This window comes from Pelophylax lessonae, assembly GCF_965119305.1.
Source record: "Pelophylax lessonae genome assembly, chromosome: 12".
Taxonomy (NCBI): Eukaryota; Metazoa; Chordata; class Amphibia; order Anura; family Ranidae; genus Pelophylax; species Pelophylax lessonae.
In genome coordinates, this window is record NC_138779.1 from 196,556,646 (window position 1) to 196,576,997 (window position 20,352).

General features: G+C 45.0%; 1 protein-coding gene across 1 annotated transcript in view; it reads left to right on the forward strand.

The window, feature by feature from the left end:
* The window catches only part of CADM4 (cell adhesion molecule 4), a gene marked incomplete at its 5' end in the record, with an annotated part of 735,914 nt that overhangs the window by 207,690 nt on the left and 507,872 nt on the right, over positions 1-20,352 (forward strand). The window lies entirely within an intron of this gene.

Below are 20,352 nucleotides of genomic sequence, written 5' to 3' on the forward strand. Positions count from 1 at the left end.
GTAGAAGACGAAGTGTGATTGGTTCTTTATATAGTGAAGCCCCTTTTTTGGAGTCCTAATTCTCCCTTTTTTTTAAAAGAGAGAAGAAAAACATCTATCGGAGAGTTACTTACCTTACCTCTGGCTTGCGTTCTACATGGGGTGATATCACCATCCTGCCAACTCAATCTTGGGAAAAGCTAAGTAGCCCAAATCCTAAAAGATGATACTAAATCAGTGTAGTAACAATTGGATTACTCAAGATCTCTTGGAATCTTGTTGAATAGATGGTAACCTCACCCCTGCAGTAGGTTATTTTTGGGGGTGGGTGAGGAGAGGCATAAAAAGTGGACCTTGCATTTTTAGCACAAGGTCCTCTCTAAAGCAGGCTTGTCCTTTGCCCATTCTATGCAGCTCCAATGCTGGGAGTTGAAGGAGCGTGCGACTTCATGTGACCTCACTGGACTAAGCAGCATTGTGAGCTATGACTCCCGAGACTCATAGCTGACATAGAGCTTTGCTTTCTTTCCTGGTGGGAGTGGTGGGAGGGCGTAAGGATGTTAATTATATGCATCTGGGGAGCGAGGTTGATTGAAATGCTAATTTCATGGATACTTAGCAACCTTTGCTAAATTTTAAGAGATATGGACTAATTAGGATATATACAGTGTCTACGTTCCAACTCAAACACTGATTATAATTGGTTGAGGTTCACTATATTACCAAAAGTATTGGGACACCTGCCTTAACACGAACATACACTTTAATGTCCTCCCAGTCTTAGTCCATGGGGTTCAATATTTAGTTTGTCCACCCTTTGCAGCTAAAACAGCTTCACCTCTTCTGAATAGGCTATCCACAAGGTTTAGAAGTGTGTCTATGGGAAAGTTTTTTACCATTCTTCCAGAAGCGCATTTATGAGGCACTGATGTGAACGAGAGGGCCTGACTTGCAGTCTCCACTCTAATTCATTCCAAAGGTGTTCTATCGGGTTGAGGTCAAGTTCCTCCACCCAAGGCTCACTCATCCATGTATTTATGGACCTTGCTTTGTGCATCAACATAAGTGTCTGGACTCATAAATGTGCTTCTGGAAGAATGGTTAAACGTTCCCACAGACACACTGCTATTCCTTGTGGACAGCCTTCCCAGAAGAGTTGGAGCGGTTAATGCTGCAAAGGATGGACCAACTCAGTAGTGAACCCTACGGACTAAGACCAGGATTGCCATTAAAGTTCATGTGCATGCAAAGGCAGGTGTCCAAATACGTTTAGTAATATAGTGTATCTCTGGGCTCATTATTGAACAGCACTTATATGGATCTGTCACCCTACCCCATCACCCCTTTCTGGTGTACCCAGGGTCTGTCTCTTCCTGCCCCTTATCACCTCCCCCCTACATTTTCTTCTGATAAGTCCTCAGATTAAGCAGAAAAGTGCTCCCCTCTGTAGGGTGGTTATAAGGACAGATGTCCTTATAACTCTGTTACTTCAACTAGACTTCAGACTCCCATCTCACTCCAGATTTATTAATTCTCTCTTTTATTATGTCTTATATTTACACCAAATGTGACTTTTCTTGAGGAAGTTCTTCTCGGAGACCGGCTCTCCTTCGTACCAGAGGCTGAACTGTAGATTTAATTTCTTTACGACAATGTCAATATTCCTTCCTGTCTTGTTACCCTATGGTAAAAAAAATAAAATAATTACAAATATATTAAAGTATATGCACCTGTGGAGGTCTGTATTGAAGTAGACCTGGGCAAAGTGCAGATTCACTTTAAAGTTAAACTCCAAAATAGTATTGTGGCTGTGGTCAGATGGGCACCATGTTTTATATTTAGCAGTAATGCCCCAAAACACACCAATTCTGTATCGGAATCTTTACCTTGATCTATTCTTTGACTAGTGTCAACCTACCCAATATCCAGAATCTGCCTTACTGTATTTCTCAGATTTGATGGGGAACTCCTGAATTGATTAATGTTCTACATATAATCTTGGCTTCCAGAATTGGAAACAGTTGACTTTGTCCATTGACTTTGTAAAGAATAAGTTGAATTGGATCATGGTGCTTCATCAACGGACATATATGCATAAAGGGGAAGTTCTGCTTTTTCTCCTCCTCCCTCCCCTTCCTCTACAATATTTGGAATGTTTATTTTTTTTTTTTTGGGGGGGGGGGTGAGTACCTGATCTTTACTGGTCCCTGTTCCCACTTCTGGTCACATCGTTGCGGCAATCTGAACGGAAATTCACCTCCCCCCTCCTTCCCCCGCAGCCTCTTGGGATGTGTCATAGGTCCCAGGAGACTGCGTGACCATTTACGAGGCGCATCTCGCTCTTGCCGAGGGAGAAGCCGCAAAGAGCCACAGTTGGCTGCCCACAGTTAAGATGCCGGCACCTGTAGACCAGTAAATAGCCAGGTCGAGTGAGGACCTTACTGGATCCTGAGACCGGTAAGTGTGTGTTTTTCAAAAGTCAGCAACTATAGTATTTGAAGCTGCTGACTTGTAAATATTTGTTAAGAGGGTGAAGATCCTCTTTAAAGTGTAAGTTTACTTCTTCACAAAAAAAAAGAAAAGGTGAACTAACACTGTAAAAAAGTTCACCCCCTCGCTCATGTAGGGGATCGGGGATTTGAAAGTCGTGTGCTTCTTCCCTTCTTTCGTTTGGGATGCAGGAATGAGTCAGAGCCATTTTGATTGGTCAAAGCGGCAAGTGACCAACCAGAAGCACTCTGATCTGTCCCAGAAGAGGACCATGGATTTCAAATCCCCGAACCCTTGCAGCGGCTGCATGGGCAGTGAAAGCTAAGTGCAGCGGGACTGATGGGTGGTAGAGGTGTACCATGTTAATTCCCCTTTCCATTATTTTGTGAAAAGATGAACTTGCACAAAGAGAGACCCGTGGATGCAATACTCGTCTTTGGAATCATGGGGCCTCTGGGAATGACCCTCTTTTTTTTTTTCTTTTCCCTCTTCTTATCCTATTTTTTTCCCCCTATTTTGGTCTTTCTGTCTTTTCTGCGGAGACATCATGCCTATTAGTGCATGGCTCCTGGTTTTCCTTTCCTCTCTCTTTGTGTAATCATAATTGGAAGATAGAATGCCATGTAAGTCTTCATCTACAGTCTTGTTTTGGATATTGAAACGGCAAGTTTCATTCTGTAAATTGTTTGGAGCCATCGTTATACTTTGCTAGTTCAAAAGAATAGGCAGCATGTTTGACACTCGTGTCGAAGCCGAATCTGGCTGTTAGAGATGTATTTTTAAGACATGTAAATGATGTTTCATACACTTTTGAAAACAACTCCAATAAGCAGATTAAGGTATAAAGATGAACTGCCAGGCAGGTATAGGAAATCGCTTTTTAACTACTTAAAGACCAGGTCTATTTCTGACACTTGCTGTTTACAAGTTACAATTGTATTTTTTGCTAGAAAACTACTTGGAACCCCCAAACATTAAAGATTTATTTTTAGCAGAGACCCTAGAGAATAACATGAAGATCATTGCAATACTTTGTCACACCATATTTGCGTAGCGGTCTTACAAATGCAAATTTTTGTTGAAAAAATACACTTTTTTGAATGTAAAAACAAGAAACCAGTAAAGTTAGACCAATTTTTCTATAATGTGAAAGATAATGTTACGCAGAGTAAATCGATACCCAACATGTCATGCTTCAAAATTGTGCACGCTCGTGGAATGGCGAAAGACATTGGTAGTTAAAAAATTTCTATAGGCGACACTTTAACAATTTGTACAGGTTACCAGTTTAGACTTACTGAGGTCTGGTAGTCTGGACGGGTCTCAGTGCAGGAGACCCCTAGGTTCATGCCCCACTGTTTGCAGTGTGGGTATAGTACAGGGGGGGTCCCAGTGCACAGACTGGTGCAGTGTGTGCAGCATGTGTCCTATCTTCAGGAGGGGATTTCCTTGCAGAGGATGCAGCATTGCAGAGGGCACAGGGAAGATCCTGGCAGAATGCTGTAACTAATGGTGGCAATTTTCCCTTAGTCTGGCTGGTCTCCAGTTGTTGGCCATGTTTGTGTAGCCCAATGATGATGTCACAGGTGCCATTTTCCCTCAGTCTGGCTGGTATCCAGCTGGCGGCCATGTTTGTGTAGCCTGATGATGTCACGGGGGCCATTTTCTCTTAAAATGGGAATGCTGAAGCTCCTCCTCTTCCTCCTCAGTTTCCTCTTCCTGTGCGTGGGACATATGAACAGGGATGGTGTTCGTGGTGATGCTGGGTCTGAATTCTTGACGCTCCTCCGATTGGTAGGGTAACTCCTTGGAGGTCCCTGTTCTCTCTCTCTGCTGAGCCTTGGGGGAACCTTTAGTGGTGCCAAAAGATCGTTTTTGTACTGCAAGATCTTCCTTTCTTTATGGAGCCTCAGGGTCACATCTCCCCCACTGACCCCCCTCATGGAGATGGCAGGTCCCTCGGAACCCCAGCTTTCCATGGTTGCACTGACAGTGGTCCTGCAGTTCTTAGTGTCCTGGGTGGAAGTGGCGTGTGGGCAAAGGCCCAGAAGGAAATGTCCGCCGCCTTTCCCTGCTCAGTCTGTCTTATCTTATTCTGAGCCCGATGCCACCGTGCACGTGGCCCGCCCAGGGGGGGCTTAATATAACACCCCCAGATCCATCTTATAGTGAGGATGATTTCTCCATGGTCACGGCAGCTAATTAAAAAGCGCTGGTAGACGCAGTTATCACTGCAGTGTGGGAGACTTTAAAAATGGAGGATGCCGCTGATGTAGCCACGGAGGTGGCTATGTCATTTGGTACGCATAAGTCACCTCGCACTCCAAAGGTGTTTCGTTTCCTTATGTGCCTTATTTTGACAGGGTTTGCTGTAAGCAATGAGAACAACCAAAATTACCCTTTGTAGTCCCCAAACATTTTGCTGTACGTTACCCTTTTGAGGAGTCACTTTTAAAAAAGTGGACTAGTCCACCAGTGGTGGACCCTCCCTGTTTCCAGGCTGAAAAAAGCTAGCATGATCCCAGTAGAGGAATCCCTATCCTTTAAGGACCCGGCTGACAGGAAAGCGGAAGCTGTGGCACGCAGCATGTGTACTATGGCTGGTTCGACATTGGGGCCAGTCTTTGCCTCAGCCCTAGTGTTTCAGACCCTAACTGAATGGGCCCGCTGCTTTTGTTGATTTAGTGGACCAGTTGGTCCATGAGCTGCAGTTTTATTTGTGATGCAGCTTTGGATAAAGCCCCTGTGCTGTCCAAACTTTTTGTTTCGGCAGTGGTGATTAGGCGCGTGCTGTGGTTTAAGAATTGGTCCGCAGACCAAGCCTCTAAGAAAGCTCTCATTCATCTGCCCTCTCAAGGCGATCGCCTGTTTGGGGCTACCCTGGATGACATCATTAAGGGTATCTCTGGGGGGGGGGGGGAAAGAGTACCTTCCTGCTATAGTCTAGGAAGGGGAAGGAGCCTCGCCGCAGACGGGGGCCCTCCTTCTCAACACATAGACAATTATTTTGTGCTTCTGGGAATAAGGGGAAAAAATCTTTCAAATTTTCCCGCGGGAGGTTCCAAGCATCCTTGGTCTGGTAAGCCTAGAGCTAGCTTCTCTGGACCTTGAGCATGAAGGTCTGCCTTCACCCATTATTGGGTTGGGGAGACATCTTCGCTAGTTTCCAGCCTCGTAGACCTCCTTGCATCACGGTGATCCATGAAATGATTATTTGGGGGGTACCCAGAAAGGGGGAAAAAAGCTTGTCCTTTTCAGGTTTTTTAGGTCCTGAGTCTCCTTGTGCGGATTTCATTCCTGCAAAGGTTCAGAAGATGTCCGAACTACCTAAGGTCCCCCCTATCCCTGTCCAGGGAATTGATTTACTTAGGTCTGATTATAAGTCTGACCAGGGTGGTCCTTCTTCTGGACAAACTTAAGGAACCACAGGCCATGATTCACCGGCTGCTGTCACACAGATAGTTCTGTCTCCCATTTTGCATACAGGTTCTGAATCTGGTGGTAACCACCTTCAAGACAATTCTGTTTGCACAGCCCTACATGCAGCTCCTTTAGCAGTTTTCGCTCCACAGGAGTATACCTGTCAGGAAAGAGCTCACCTGCTGGTGGCACTGTAGCTCCCAGATCCATAAGCTGCAGTTCCAGTGTCCACCAGCGGGTGTCTCTCAGTAGTCAGAAGCGAACATCTTATGCAATCAGTCATCACCTGATGCTGGTTGCAGGAAGTATATTTAAACCCTGTGTATGCTTCTTCTCACTGCCTTGGTATTGTCTCCATGTGCGCCTGACCTGCATGCCTGTGTCCCTGTATCCTGATCCTGGACTCTGATCCTGACCCTGACCCTGCAGCCTGATTCCTTCCTTCCTGTTTGCTTACTCCATCTCCTGCAACCCTCTCTCTGTTCTGTCTTGCTCCCAGCTCCCTCTGCTTGATCTCCCGTGTATGACCCCGGCTCTGTTTCTATTACTATTCATTTATCCTGTTTTGTATATATTTGGTTTGAGCAGTTGTTTGCTGTGTGTCACTATTGTTTGGGTATCTGATTGGATTTACACAGTTATAGTTTTCTGGAGGTGCGTTTACATTTGTGTTATTCACTTATTTTTAAATAAATTATATTCTTTACACCTTAATTATGTCTAATGTTCTCTGTGTCAGTCCACACATTTCTGGTCACACCTGTTGCTGACAGAATACCAAGGCCCGTCCTGACCAGAAGTGGCTGCACAGAGAAGCCATCTTAGCTCTGTTGTTTGTGGCAAGATGCATCTTGAGGAGGTAATTTACTTTTCTTTGCTGGTGACAGAGGAAAAGGAATACTGCTGCCAGATATTAAAGGAGTGGGCCAGGGACCAGCTGTTAGAATGCATTCGTCTTGCTCATTCCCTAGTTGATCAGGGCAGGATGCTGTTTGATGATGTTCAGCCATTGATTCAAGTTTGTGCAGAGTTGGCTTTGTCCAGTATTCCTAAAGAAAGTGATGACTTTTCTCCCCCCTTTAGTATGGCTCAGGTAGAATCACTGGTATGGTTATTGGAGGATGACTCCTCTTATTTCTTTGAGCACTATTCAGCATGTTCCCAACAGGTGCTAGTAGATTGTATTAATGCAGTGCAGTCTCTTGTCAGACAGGCAGAGTGTAAACTGAATCTTGTTCAACCGTTATTACAAGCATGGTCAGATATATTGCACTCAGCTTCAGTCAGTTTGCAACAACCCCTTCCTACTGCTAGACACCTGCCTGCTCAAACATCTCTCTCTCCATCACCCACAGCAACCACAGTTGCAGCCCAGTTTACCCTTCTACCAACCATATGTCAGTACCCTGTTCCCACTTGCTGCACCTACCCTGCCTTTAACTCCTTGAAGCTTACCTCTTCTCCACTGTCTGCACCAATCCTTCAGAAATCCTCCTTAGTTACTGCTCCCTCTTTTTCAAAATCCCCCAGCTTTTCTTTGCTACCAGCTGCTCCCCCTACTCACAGCCCTGTGTTCACATGCAGAACCTCAGTGGCAAAACCCAAAAAGAAACGAAAGTTTTTCCCAACTTGCAAAATCTTGCCACTATCCAATTGTGCATCCACACCAGCGGATCTGCTCCAGCCTGCATCCATGCCTGCTTCCACGCCAGCGGATCTACCCCAGCCTGCTTCCACGCCAGCCGATCTGCTTCAGCTTGCTTCCACACTAGCCGATCTGCCTGCATCCACGCCAGTGGATCTGCTCCATCCTGCATCCACGCCAGCCGATCTGCTCCAGCCTGCTTCCACGCCAGCCGATCTGCTCCAGCTTGCTTCCACGCCAGCCGATCTGCTCCAGCTTGCTTCCACGCCAGCCGATCTGCTCCAGCTTGCTTCCACGCCAGCTGATCTGCTCCAGCTTGCTTCCACGCCAGCCGATCTGCTCCAGCCTACTTCCACGCCAGCCGAACTGCTCCAGCCTGAAGTTCTGGTCCCTTTTGTCCAGCCTGAAGTTCTGGTCCCTTTTGTCCAGCCTGAAGTTCTGGTCCCTTTTGCCCAGCCTGAAGTTCTGGTCCCTTTTGCCCAGCTTGAAGTTCCGGTCCCTGCTGCCCAGCTTGAAGTTCCGGTCCCTGCTGCCCAGCTTGAAGTTCCGGTCCCTGCTGCCCAGCTTGAAGTTCCGGTCCCTGCTGCCCAGCTTGAAGTTCCGGTCCCTGCTGCCCAGCTTGAAGTTCCGGTCCCTGCTGCCCAGCTTGAAGTTCCGGTCCCTGCTGCCCAGCTTGAAGTTCCGGTCCCTGTTGCCCAGCTTGAAGTTCCGGTCCCTGTTGCCCAGCTTGAAGTTCCGGTCCCTGCTGCCCAGCTTGAAGTTCCGGTCCCTGCTGCCCAGCTTGAAGTTCCGGTCCCTGCTGCCCAGCTTGAAGTTCCGGTCCCTGCTGCCCAGCTTGAAGTTCCGGTCCCTGCTGCCCAGCTTGAAGTTCCGGTCCCTGCTGCCCAGCTTGAAGTTCCGGTCCCTGCTGCCCAGCTTGAAGTTCCGGTCCCTGTTGCCCAGCTTGAAGTTTCGGTCCCTGTTGCCCAGCTTGAAGTTTCGGTCCCTGTTGCCCAGCTTGAAGTTTCGGTCCCTGTTGCCCAGCTTGAAGTTTCGGTCCCTGTTGCCCAGCTTGAAGTTTCGGTCCCTGTTGCCCAGCTTGAAGTTTCGGTCCCTGTTGCCCAGCTTGAAGTTTCGGTCCCTGTTGCCCAGCCAAAGGGGCAGGTGCCCAATGCCCAGCCTGTCTCTGGACATCCTGTCCCTAACAACCTGCCTGCCTCTGATGGTCTGCTGCTCGATGACACGTCTACCCCTAGGGATCTGCTGTCTGACAACCTGCCTTCTTCTGCCTCTGATCCGGTGACAGATGTCCAGCCTGATGATCCCATGCTTGATGTCCAGCATGCGTCTGATGATCCTTTTACCATTGACCAGCCTGATCTTACTTCTCTTCTACTTACCACCCAGCCGGGTTCTACTGACTCAATACCAGCTGCTCGGTTGGACTGTCATGCAAAAACAAAGTGTTCACCTGCTAATGGGTTTGAAAGCTCTGAGTCCTCGCATGCTTTATATGGGTTACCTGTTTGGCCTGAAATCCGTTTGTCGGTTGCCTCGGTTGAGTCCCTCTGGCAGAGTGTTGTTCCTATGGCTCCAAAGCCTGGTGGTCCGGACATGCCCATGGTAACTAGTAGCTGCATTTGCCTTCATGGCCCTGGTCATGGTAAGCTCCTGGGGAATGGAGGGGTACTATCTGTGCCTCTCCATGATCCGGATGCGCTTGCCCCAGCTTTGGGTGCACTAGGGGACCCGGGTCAGGTAACCAGTGCCTCAGAGATACCTAGGTGGCTTTTGAAGTGCAGAGTAAGTCCTGGAAACCAGGCAAGCTACTTGGTTATGGCGAGACACTTCTGTGTCAGAGTTCTGGTATTGTCACATGACCCCATGGCTAAGTCTGCAGGCAACTCGTGGGACCCCAGCAATGGGGTACCTGCTGTTCTGAGGGACTTGAAGTATCAAATTCTGTACATGTCAGAGGATCTGGCCAGCAGGACACCCAGCCAGTTGCTTGACCTCAGCGGTGGGATACCCAGTCAGTCACCTGACCCAGGCGGTGGGACACTTTGCCTATTGTTGGATCTTGGCAATGGGGCATCTCGCTTGGAACCCGGCACTTCTTCAGCCTACAAGGAACTTTTGCTCTGGATTTGTGCAGCAAATGACTGTCTTTTATGGACTGGTTTAGCTAGGGTTTTTTGGAGCGTCCTGAGGCCGCTCCTTAGAGGGGGGGTACTGTCAGGAAAGAGCTCACCTGCTGGTGGCACTGTAGCTCCCAGATCCATAAGCTGCAGTTCCAGTGTCCACCAGCGGGTGTCTCTCAGTAGTCAGAAGCGAACATCTTATGCAATCAGTCATCACCTGATGCTGGTTGCAGGAAGTATATTTAAACCCTGTGTATGCTTCTTCTCACTGCCTTGGTATTGTCTCCATGTGCGCCTGACCTGCATGCCTGTGTCCCTGTATCCTGATCCTGGACTCTGATCCTGACCCTGACCCTGCAGCCTGATTCCTTCCTTCCTGTTTGCTTACTCCATCTCCTGCAACCCTCTCTCTGTTCTGTCTTGCTCCCAGCTCCCTCTGCTTGATCTCCCGTGTATGACCCCGGCTCTGTTTCTATTACTATTCATTTATCCTGTTTTGTATATATTTGGTTTGAGCAGTTGTTTGCTGTGTGTCACTATTGTTTGGGTATCTGATTGGATTTACACAGTTATAGTTTTCTGGAGGTGCGTTTACATTTGTGTTATTCACTTATTTTTAAATAAATTATATTCTTTACACCTTAATTATGTCTAATGTTCTCTGTGTCAGTCCACACATTTCTGGTCACACCTGTTGCTGACAATACCGAAGTTTGTGGCGATATCACAGGTTCCTCTGGCTGACGCTGCAGGAGTCCAAGGGCCACGGTAAGGCCAGTATCCTCCTCAGGCCAGGCTTCTTCCGCAATTCCTGCGAGGAATCAAGAGCGAGGATCTTCAAATCAGTCTGGTGCTCATAAACGTCCCTTGGGGGCTTCCTCTCAGAGAAGGCCAGTTGTCCCAAATGCTGATCTACAGTCCTGCTGTACAGTCACTGGTTTTAATGGCTTGGCTATTGAAAGCCAGGTACTGAGGGATATAGGTCTGTCTGGATCAGTGTTCCCTACTATAGTGAAGGTGAGGAAGTCGTCTTCCAGCAAGATAGTTCATCGTAGCTATTGAAAGCCAGGTACTGAGGGATATAGGTCTGTCTGGATCAGTGTTCCCTACTATGGTGAAGGTGAGGAAGTCGTCTTCCAGCAAGAAATACCATTGTACATGAAAAGCATACACTTCATAGTGTGAGTCAATTGGCGCTCATCCATCGATCCTTTTCTGTGGCTCGGATCTTGGCCTTTCTTCAACAGGGGTTGATCAGAAGTTGGACTTGAGTACCATCAAGGGCCAGGTGTCTGCCCTGGCAACCTTCTTTCAGCGACCCCTAGCCATGCACTCTTTCGTTCGTACTTTCATTAAGGGGGTTCGACATGTGGCTCCACCTGTATGGTCTTTTTTGCTGCCATGGGATTTAAATTTAGTACTTTGGGTTCTCCAGAATCCTCCATTTGGGAATCTTCAGGAAATTCCCTTGCCTAGGTATCCCAGAAGGTGAAATTCTTGGTGACTATTACCTCAGCCCACAGGGTATTGGAATCGATGGCATTATCCTGTTGCAGTCCCTATCTAGTGGTCCATAGGAATAAAGTGGTTCTTTGTCCTTGTCCATCATTCCTGCCCAAAGTTGTCTCTGACTTCCATTTGAATGAGGACATTGTGTTGCCTTCCTTATGTCTCAAGCCGACTCATCCCAAAGAATTTGCTTTGCATACCTTGGATGTGGTTTGTGCAATTTGGGTGTATCTGGCAGTTACTGAGTCCTTTTTAGAGGTCAGACTCTCTTTTTGTGGTTACCGCCATACCAAGAAAAGCGCTGGTCGCTTCTTCGGCTACCATCTCCAGATGGATCAGACAGACGGTGACTCAGGCCTATTCCATTAAAGGTCAGGTTCCACCTTTCCCAGTCACCGCGCATTCTACTTGGGCGCTGAGTGATTCTTAGGCCTTCCGTCATCGGGCATCAAGATCTCAAGTTTTCAAGGCGGCCACTTGGTCGTCGGTGCAAACCTTCGCAAAATTCTAAAAGGTAGATACTTTGGCATCTACAGATGCTGCTTTTGGCCGCAAAGTTTTGCAGGCTGCTGTTTATGACGGCTGTTCCCTCTTTGGGGTTGTTTTTCTTTAAACTTTTACTTTTCAAACGGGGCTCCTGTGACCCGGTTAAGGCTCCTGTGTCCTGGTTAAGGGCTTTTATGTTTAGCCTTGGGTTATTTTCCCCACCCCTCATTTTCCTTTTGGCACGAATTTTGGACGTCCCAGTTGTTATTATTTATGGAGCACTGTGTCCGTCGATGAACGAAAGCGAAAATGGGATTTTTGTACTTACCGTAAAATCCATTTCTCTGAGTTTATCGATGGACACAGCACCTAACCCTCTATGGAGTTCTGATACTTCTAATACTGCTTGTTACTAAACTGATTACCCTAGAGCAGTGATAGTGAACCTTGGCACCCCAGATGTTTTGGAACTACATTTCCGATGATGATCAGCTACACCGCAGAGTGCATTAACATCATGGGAAATGTAGTTCCAAAACATCAGGGGTGCCAAGGTTTGTCATCACTGCCCTAGAGAGAGGGGGTTATATACCAGCTGAGGATGACCCATGGACGTAGCCAGGTGTTTTTTGTTCTGCCTGGTCCTTCTCCTGGAGGAGGCAATTTAACCCACTAGTTATAATTTATGGAGCGCTGTGTCCGTCGATGAACTCAGAGAAATGGTTTTTATGGTAAGTACAAAAATCCCATTTTTTTTCAATGAATGCAAAGTGTTTTCTGACTGTACAAGAAGGGGTGGTGATGCTCTTTATTTTAATTGTTTTGTTTTGTTTAGCTTTGTGGATGGAAAATCTGCTTTAAAAATAAATTAAAACCGATTCAGACAGGTATAAATGGAACTATAATTAGAGGGGTTCTTTTTTTTTCCATTTGCTTGTAGTCTTCTTATATTATTTTGCTTCCAAAAAATATCGTTCTCAATACAAGGTGTTGTCTGACTGAGCGAGGTAAAGAGGTGGGCCATGATGGCCTTTTTTTTTTGTTTTTTTTTGTGCTTCCCTATGTGGATGGAAAATCCACTTTAAAAATACATTTTAAATACATCAGACATATATAGATTTAACTATATTTGGAGTTTTTTTTCGTTTGCTTGTACCTTGCATTTATTGAGAAAGATATTTTATGGAAGGAAAAAGGATAAAAGTACAAGCAAATGAAAAATAAACTCCAATTATAGTTAAATTTATACCTGACTGAATGTATTTAAATTTATTTTTAGAGCAGATTTTCCATCCACTTAGCTAAATAAATGCATTTATTAGGAAAGATTTTGTGTGGAAGCAAATTAATAAAAGAAGACTACAAGCATATGGAGAAAAAAAAAACTCCAATTATAATTCAATAATTAAATTTATACCTGTCTAAATGTTTTTAAATGTATTTTTAAGGCAGATTTTCCATCCACATAGCTAAATATAAAAACGAATAAATAAATAAAGGGCATCACCGCCCCATCAGAAAACACTTTGCATTCTTTGAGAAAGATATTTTATGGAAGGTAAATATTAAAAGTGTTTTCTGATGGGGTGGTAAAGCCCTTTATTTTTTATTTATTTATTCATTTTATATTTAGCTTTGTGGATGGAAAATTTGCTTTAAAAATGAGTTTAAATAAATTCGTACAGGTATAAATATAATTAATAAATTATAATTGGAGTTTTTTTTCTATTTGCTTGTAGTTGTCTTTTATTATTTTGCTTCCTTAAAATATCAATGAATGCCAACTGTTCTCTGATTGGGCGGTGATGCCCTTTATTTATTTTTTATTTTTTTATTGTATTTAGCTGTTCGGATGGAAAAGCCACTTTAAAAAAAAAATAATTAAATACATTCAGACAAGTATACATTTAATTATTAAATTATAATTGGAGGGTTTTTTTTTCCATTTGCTTGTGGTCCTCTTTTATTATTTTTCGATTTATAAAATATATTTCTCAATAAATGCAAAGTGTTTTCTGAAATAACTAGGTGGAGAAGTGGGTCGTGATGCCTTTTTTTTTTTTTTTTTTTAGCTATGTGGATGGGAAATCTACTTTAAAAAATACGTTTAAATAAATTTGGATTGATAGAAATGTAATTATAATTAAATTATAATTATTATTTTTTTTTTTTCATTTACTTGTAGTATTCTTTTATTATTTTGCTTCCATAAAATATCTTTATAACCACCATGTCAATTACCCAGGAGTGGTCAGTTAGTGTAGCTGCCCTGTGCAGAACAAGGAAATGGCAATTGCAGACGTGCAGCAGGCAAAGCACTTGAAACTCTCCTGAGCCTCTTATACACAATGCTCTAGACGCGTCTGTGCCGGCAATACATTGTGATTACAGAGCCCGGTGAAGTGTTTCTGGGGGTCGGTACGAGGACGCTTGGGAAAATGTGTGTGCAGGCAATAGCGGCGGCATGACCAATTAGAGGCCCATGTCTGTAAACAACCTTGACGGGTGTGCACTTAGTGCCTTGTCTTCCGCAGGACTCCTGCTCAAGGTAGATTAAAGAAAGGACTGTGCCGAAAGAACCATCTGGGAAAATCTTGGCCAACATATTAAAACTGGCCTTTAATTTACTTAAAGCCGAACTCTGGGCAAATGGCTAAATGCACAGATGACACACATATATAACAGAAGTGTTACCCGCCAATCGATTTGTTTCCCGGCCCATCCAGCTCTGCTGCACAGTCCACCCCTCCTCTGGCAGGGAAGTAGACCTCATTTTTCTCTGCTGTGGTTAAGTAGTGCTTGAAGTGGAACTTTACCTGGTGGGTTTGCTCTCCAGGCCCCACCACACTCTGCTCGGTCTTTGTATAATGGAAAAACCCAATGGTAAATCCGCACACCCGTAGGTGATTTTCCCGTGCATAAGCAAAGACTGGGAAGGCTTTGGTCTCCCCTGGTAGCAATTTTTGTGTGTGCATGGGAAACCACGCACTTGCGCAGATGGCTGGGGAAACCAGCGCATGCACAGATGTGCAACAGGGCTCCCTTGGGACCTGAGCCCTGCGGCACATCTGCTCAGGGGGCAGGGAGAAATTCTTATCTAGGCAAGAATTGCAAAAAAAAAAAGAAAATTAAAGGAATACCAGGTCAAATTCAGATACTTATGCTGTTTGTGTCTTTTAATACATGTATTGATGTATTAATGAATACAGAGGTTCATTATTCTGTGTCTTTCATATCTGCCTGGACTTCCCCTTTAATCAAGCAATACTCAGGCTCAGAATTCTATGTAAAAAAAAAAAAAGATAATCTTAGACGTTACTGGAGGTGACCGTTTTTACATTGTACCCCAAGCCCGAGTAACGCTCAGGGTTTACACAGAGAAGGCCAGATCTTCAGGATAGTAGAGTGGTGGGGGGGCACAGTTTTTTGTGAACCTGGATGTAGTTGGTTTTGAGCATTTCCGAGTTTGTGGCTGACAGATTTACACTTTTTACTGCACATCGATTAATACATGTTTAAACGCAAAAGAGTAAATGGTTCCTATGGCTCTAGGAATAGGGGTCAGCCAAGATGGCCTTGTTTGAAGTCCTTTGGCAATTATGTCAGTTAATAGTAAGGACTGTATGCTGATATACACTATATGGTCAAAGCTTGTGGACACCTGACCCTCACATCTAAAATAGCTGGTTAGACATCCCATTGCAAATCCTTGGACATTGGGTGTTGTGATGTCACAACACCTACCCCCCAACCCCTCCATTGGATGAGGTGGAGATGTCAAGTCATTTTCCCCTCTTCACCTTGTCTAATCAGAGAGTACCTTGTATTCATTGAAAAAAATAAATAAAATACAAGGCGTTCTGGGAATAGTGGTGGTATAGAGAGAGTTGTATGAGTTTGTTACACTACTCATTCCAAATCCATGGCTAAAAGCTAGTGGACACCTGACCTTCACACCTGTTTCTGCTTGTTAGACTTCCCATTCAAAATCCTTAGCTAAAGTTTGTGGACACCAGACCCTCGTTAAGACGTCCTATTTCAAATCCATGGCCAAAAGCTAGTGGACACCTGAGCTTGATGCCTATATGAGCTTGTTAGGCTTCCAATTCCAAATCCATGGCCAAAGCTTGTGGATACCAGACCCTTGTTAGACATTCCATTCCAAAACCATGGCCATTTGTATTGTGTTGTTGGGTTGTAATGTCATAACACCTCCCATGCTGTTACAGCGGCCTCCATTGGTCGAGGTGGAGATGTGATGTCGTACACCCCTCCGCCTCCCTTTGTCCCGTTTTGATATTGCCTTGTCTTAATTGTATTAATTGGTATTAAGTGGTGGAATTGTGCAAGTTGTATGAGCTTGTTACACATCCCATTCCAAATCTTTGGCCAAGGCTTGTGGACATCAGACCCGCGTTGGACATCCCAATCCAAATCCATGGCAAAGTGGTATGGACTTGTGATGTCATAACTCCTCCCACTGCAGTTGCAGTGGCCTTCATTGGATGAGGGGGAGATGTGATGTCCTAATCTAAGAATGCCTTGTATTAATTGCAAAAAATTACAAGATGTTTTGGGAATGGTGGTGGTACCAAGAAAGCTGTATGAGATTGTTAAACATTGCTTTCCAAATCCATGGACAAAAGGTACTGGACACCTGGACCTTAAAATCTATTTAAGCTTGTTAGACTTCCCGTTTCAAATTCTTAGCTATTGATATGGAATAGTGAGGTTACAACACCTCCCTCCGTAGTTACAGCGGCCTCCATTGGATGAGTGAGGTGGAGATGTGATGTTGTACACCTCTCCTCTTCATCTTGTCCAGTCAGAGAATGCCTTGTATTAACTGAAAAAAAATAAATAGAAAGTGTTCTTGGAATGATGGTAGCATCAAGAAAGCTGTATGAGCTTGTGGACACCTGACCCTCACACCTATATGAGCTTGTTAGACTTCCAAATCCAAGTCCAAAGCTTGAGGACATCCAATTCCAAATCCATGACCATTGGTATGGAGTTGTGATGTCCTAACACAACCTCCCCCCCCCCCCCTCCCCAGCAGTTACAGAGGCCTCCAATGGACGAGGTGGAGATGTGATGTTGTAATCTACGGATGCCTTGTATTAATTGGAAAAAAAAAAAAAAAAAAAATATATATATATATATATATATATATATATAAGGTGTTTAGGGAATAGTGGTGGTACTGAGAAAGTTGAAAGAGTTCATTTGACTTCCCATTCCAAATCCTTAACCATTGGTATGGAGTAGTGAGGTCTTTACACCTCCCTCTGTAGTTACAGCGGCCTCCATTGGATGAGGTGGAGATGTGATTCACCTTGTCTCCCTCTCCTCTTCACCTTGACCAGTCAGAGAATGCCTTGTATTAATTGAAAAAAAAAAAAATACAAAGTGTTTTTGGAATAATGGTGGTATCAAGAAAGCAGTATGAGCTTGTTAAACATCCCTTTCCAAATCCATGAGAAAAAGCTTATGGTCACCTGACCCTCACACCTATTTGAGCTGGTTAGACTTCCTAATCCAAATCCATGGCCAAAGCTTGTGGACATCCCATTCCAAATCCATGGCCATTGTTATAGGGTTGTGATGTCATAACACAACCCCTCCCCCCAGCAGTTACAGCGGTCTCCAATGGACGAGGTGGACATGTGACGTCGTAATCTAAGGATGCCTTGTATTATTAGAAAAAATTTAAATATAAGGTGTTTAGGGAATGGTGGTGGTACCGGGAAAGATGAAAGAGTTCATTAGACTTCCCATTCCAAATCCTTAGCCATTGGTATGGAGTTGTGATGTTACAATGGCCTGCATTAAACAAAATGGAGATGTCACACCATCCACCTCGCCTCTCGTCCATTCATAGAATGCTTTGTGTTCATTGAAAAAAAAGAAGCAAGGCGCTCTGTGAGGCGGCGGGGTTGAGCCAGCACCTTCCTGGGGTCAGTAGGCAGCTTCCATAGCGACCCATCAGGTATGATATATCCATACTTACATTATGCCAAGCTGGACCGATGTGCCTATGCAGTAAATGGCACACCTGGAGAGCAATTTTAAGATACCAGTAGCGCCTTCTGCAGTGCATATATTATATTGAACTGGAACGTGCTCCTTCCATCTAGAATGTTGCTGTGGCAGACAGCTATACATTACTTAACTCCACAGTAGCTGTCAAGCAGTTTTTACATCTGTTTCTGTAAAGGCGCTGACTGCCAAAAGTCAGCATGAGACTTCTGTCTGATAGCTGCAAGGGAATTCCCTCCAGCCATGTTTCCCTTACATAACCCCATTCACTTCTATACACAGCACTTTCCAGAGAACACCACGGCCATTATATACTGGGCACATTACATGAAAAAGAAATAGGAACTGACTGTGCTGCCTCAGCAGCCAATCAGTTTATAAAGCGGAAGGGCAGTGCTGGTTGGTTACTGCAGGAAAGTTCCGCAGTGACCCTATGCATAGTACAGTATATATTTGTACTGGGGAGATGTAAAAGAAATAACATTTTTTCCAGGTAAGTGGTTTACTGGTTAGCCCTTCTGCCTTTCGACTCTGGGGTCCTCCGTTTGAATCCCAAACATGACCCTGTCTTCATGGAGTTTGCATGCTCTCTCTTGGCTTGCCCCCCACACTCTATGCAGGTAGGTTATATGGCTGCTGCCTAAATTGGCCCTAATATGTATGTGGGATAAGGACCTTAGATTGTAAGCTACGTGAGGGCAGGGACTGATGTGAATTACAGTATGTAAAGTGCTGGGTACATTATACCTGTAAAAAAGAAAATACTCATTAAAAAAATCAATATTTCTCAACTAAATATTAATCACCCAATATTCACACAGCTTTCACCCAAGATTCACCCATCTTTTCATATGAGATTCAGTTTCAAATGGGTGAAGCTTTGGTGAAAACTTTAAACAATAGACCCATGATTGAATGTTTACATACAGCTAGTATAAGTACCAAGTATGAGTCATTCTTGGTATCAGCTGCTTGCCATAGGTAAGCACACTCAGTCTGCATTTGGCAAGGGCATAATTCTGAGCCAATCAGGTTGCTTTTGGTTGGCTCTGCACTATGCAAACATAGCTCCGCGTGGGAGGGGGAACATATCTGTGTACTGCTAGTGCTTTTTAATCAAACCATAGGCTGGGGTGGGTCTGGATCAGGGCTTTTTTTTTCGGGAATGCAGTTCCGGCACCTCCAGAACTGAATGTATGTAATGCCAAGGGGTGCTGGGGTGTGCTGGAGGGTCTGTTAATGCTGGCTGCTGGGCAATCTATTGTTGCTGGAAGGGACCTATTTTTGCGGAGGAAGGGGGTCTGTTGTTCCTTGGGAGGTCTTATGTTGCTCATGGGGGATCTATTGTTGCTGGGTCTGGTCTTATGTTGCTGGAGGGTCTGTTGTTTCTGGGAGGGATTTTCTATTGAGGGAGGGGTCTTTGTTTCTGGCTGCTGAAGGGACTATTGATGCTGGTACTGGGAAATCTATTGTTGCTGGAGAGGATCTATTTTTATGGAGGAAGGGGGTCTTGTGTTCCTAGGGAGGTCTTCTGTTGTTCATGGGGGATCTATTGTTGCTGATGGGTCAGTTGTTTATGGAAGGGATTTACTGTTGAGGGAGGGGTCTTTATTTCTGGCTGCTGAAGGGTCTATTGATGCTGGCTACTGGGGAATCTATTGATGCTGGAGGGGATCTATTTTTGCAAGGGGGGGGGGTCTATTGTTGCTAGGGAGGTCTATTGTTGTTGGGGTGGGTCTTATGTTGCAGGAGGTCATTCGCTGCTTGGAGGGATTTACTGCTGAGGGCGGGGTCTAATGTTGCTGGCTACTGGAGGGTCTCTTGATGCTGGCTGTTGGGAGTCTATTGTCGCTGGAGTGGATCTGTTTTCGCTGGGGTGTCCATTGTTGCTAGATCTATTTGATTGCCTTTCTTGTTATCATTAACAGATTCCATACAAAATACTTAGCACCACAAAATGATACTCGGTTCTGTATTATCTAAAAGGGGTGGTACTGGAAGGTGGGCAAGGGGTGGGTAAGGGATAGAACCACTGAACGATGCTCAGAGGTGGGTAGGGGGCGGAGTCAAGGGGAGGAGTTCCTGCACCTATTCTCTGAGAAAAAAAGCCAACCACTAACCGTAGCATAATCATTGAAAACCTTGATACTGGGCAGCACAGTGCCTTAGTGGTTAGCATGTATGCCTTGCAGCGCTGGGGTCCTTAGTTCAGAGCTCAGCCAGGACACTATCTGAATGGAGTGTACATGTTTTCCCTGTGCTTACATTAGTGCCCTCTGGGTATTTCAGTGTCCTTTATGTTGGTGGGTTCATTGGCTCCTGTCTAAATTGGCCTTAATATGTGTGTGTACAAATTGGCTGTGCACGTGTGATAAGCATGTTCCCAAGCCGAGCAAATAGGAAGGGTTGAGGAAACCTGCTAAGATTACTAAGGCCCCTTTTCACACTTGTGTGACTTGTCCTTCGATTTGGGACTGCAAAGTCGCAGGACAAGTCGTACTCCAGGATTTATGCCCCATTGCTGGTGTCGGTGGAAGGAATATTAGCCCATTATTAGTATCAGTGGAAGGAAAAATGCCCCATTGTTGGTGTTGGTGAGAGGAATGATTCCCCACTTTTGGTGTCAGTGGGAGAAATAGTGCCCTCAAGGGCTGGATAAAGGCA